General features: G+C 30.8%; 1 long non-coding RNA gene across 1 annotated transcript; it reads right to left on the bottom strand.

Moving 5' to 3' along the window:
• LOC141633053 (uncharacterized) lies at nucleotides 1-1,537 on the bottom strand. Its single transcript, XR_012537856.1, has 3 exons — nucleotides 1,427-1,537; nucleotides 1,289-1,335; nucleotides 1-389 (listed from the first exon to the last, which is right to left on the bottom strand). It is a non-coding gene; the product is annotated as an uncharacterized LOC141633053 (long non-coding RNA).
• Between the last annotated feature and the right edge of the window lie 1,401 nt (nucleotides 1,538-2,938).

Genomic DNA, 2,938 nt, shown 5'->3' with positions numbered 1-2,938 from the left:
TCTATCAAATTCAACAATTTTTTTTCTATTTGTACTCGAATTTATCAAGTTTATACGGAGTAATTCGTAATCATTAAATTACATTACCATATTCACTAAGTTCAAAGTAAATGTAATATTATCATAAGGTGAATATCACACTACTTGTACATATTTATCAAATTACATTATCATCGCCTTCTTCGTCTCCATTTTCATCTTCCTTTTCACTTTCATCTTCTGACATATCTTCTATATTTTCCCTCGTATTGTTCCTATCAACTTCATCATCTTCTAAGACATCATCGGTACTATTTGTTTTCTTTTTCAAGGTCACATCTTCCTTTGTTTTGCGCCGAACCTCTTTAGCTCTACATTCTTCATCAGTATTGTTGTTTCTAGCACCAACACTGCATCATAAAACATGAAACAAAAAGACATTTTCGCACCTTTCAGTTGTTGTATTCACACGCAAATTTATCTCATATTCACACCACATAATAAGTTGTCATATTAATAAACTTCAATTAACTCATGCAAAAAAAACCCGATAAAGAACTATTCCGTATTAATTATTCAAATTCGCAAATGCTCTATATTCACACCATATCCGTGTCATATTCATACTAATAACTATGATCATCAAACAGATTGAGTACCTTGTTCACAATAGGTTTATCAACTATTCACACCGTCTATTACTCGTATTCCTGGTTATTCAATATTCACAGCATATGTATGTCAAATTCACGATAATGAATTATCATAGTCACAAAACTTGATCACCTAATTCACAGTACGTCGATGACATATTCACCCATTATATCATTCATTTTCACAGTTGTGCATATTCGCAACATTTATTAATCATATTTATAATAAAGAACTACAATATTCACGGAATCGCTCTCCCAATTCACAATAGGTTGATGACATATTCACACCAATATCATTCATATTCACAATAGTTTTTTCATCTTCACAACATAAATGTGTAACATTTGCACTAAAAAACTATCTTACTCATCAAGATTACCGTATTCAAACTAGGTTGAGCATATATTCACACCGTCTTTCATTCATATCTACCGGCGTTTTTATATTCACAGCATATGTGTCACATAGTCACAATATTTTAAAAAATCCATTCAATTGATTGATTACCTATTAAAGCCATTTCTATAAATTTCATATTGATTACATATACACAATTGATTGCTTATATATCCAATATTCACAATCTACAGCTATACTCGACGCATATTCACACTTTGTAGGTATATAAGATAAATAATATAAAAAAAGTCACCGTTTTAATCCTCCTCGACTTTTCATTGAAGTATATCCCAAAATCACCTAATATAACAATATAACAATGAATATTGACAGAGAAACATAAAGTTATGTCAATTAAAATTTAAGAATTTGATGTAGTAGTTTAACATACCTGATTAGACGATTGAAAACGATTAGAGATGCATAGATTTTTTTGATTTTGTGAATATAGGAGGGAAGGTTTAATCAATCAAGAAAATAGGGATTTTTGGGTTTTGTGGTAACTGATTTGTGAGTGAAGAGTAAAATCAGGGAGTGGGGTGGGTGGTTTTCATATTTGACGGGATTCTCTTTGTTTTTTTCTATTTTTTTTTAAATGGGATAAGGAGTACGGAGAAGTCTACTCCTGGGAGTATAGTCTAAGAATTGCTTTTGCAGTGCTGTGCATGCTTTTTTTTATTTATTTATTTTTGCTTTATCTAGTCAAAGAGTCCACTAAGAACGCGCCACGTGTCCAACGCCCAACGGCTAAATTTTTGGAGCAACGACTATATTCAAACGGTATTATTTCAATTTTTATTTCACTATTTTTAATTTTTTTACAAAACATAAAATAATCATAATTTATAATTTTTTACCCTCTATAAAATGAGCCAAATATCAATAGATAATTCCTCACACCTCTTCTTCTATTTTCTCTCTACTTAATCTCTTCAAATTACATATACTACTAGATTTCATGCCCGGGCATTGCCTGGGTAATATCACAACAGTAGTTTTAAAGCATTTATCATGCACAAATTTCTTGTTTACATCCGTTGTAAATTATGTAAACAAGAATAATTTACAACGGAGGTATAACCCCATCCCAACCACCTTCTTTTATGGGGGTAAAAGGGTGATACACTCCTTCGTTGTAATTTACAACGGTTATAAGCAAGACTAGTTGTTTATCATGAGGTTGATCTTAGAAAGGCTTATATTTTGTGAACAATTTTTTTTGGCTCCTTTTTTGTTACTTTGTGCTGGGAAGAAGCTCATACGAAATTTTAGGCACGGGCGAAATTTTTGTACTTAAAAAATATGCAACTGTAGAAAATATCTTATGCTAATTCATGGTAAGAATAGGCAAATTATACTTAAAAATTAGGTAACATTAATCATATTCTCATACTTTATAGTCCCTCCGTTCCGGTCAATTGTTATCATTTGCTTTTTGGACACTATTCATAAAGGAAGAGAATCTCTATAATAATTTTCAATACATAACATGAAATATAGTCATGAATGATCTTGTTTATTTGATTCGTCTTAATAAGTACCATAAGAATATCAAAGTTTTATAATTTTAACACTTACATAAGTAAATACATTTACGAAATAAAATGACCATGGACAAACGTGTAAAAGGCAAATGATAACAATTGATTAGACAGAGAAAGTACTACTCAACCCCATTCAATAAAAAGTTAACCAATAGAAATTCTGACGGATTACGAAATTTGGTTTTCAATTGAGTCACTACAATCACAATATTTATTTTAATCATCTTACCTCACAATAATACATTTCCCCTCTCCAATTATCTTACATCACCACAATACTTTACAAGAAAATAACCCTCCCCTTAATTTGCGTGCCCTTTTGAAAGGGGGAATTAAAATGAACTAGGAAGTATCTCGCG

Source organism: Silene latifolia, chromosome Y, assembly GCF_048544455.1.
Source record: "Silene latifolia isolate original U9 population chromosome Y, ASM4854445v1, whole genome shotgun sequence".
NCBI classification, from domain to species: domain Eukaryota; kingdom Viridiplantae; phylum Streptophyta; class Magnoliopsida; order Caryophyllales; family Caryophyllaceae; genus Silene; species Silene latifolia.
Note: the sequence above shows the minus strand (reverse complement) of the source record. Positions and strands in the feature narration are given on the sequence as shown.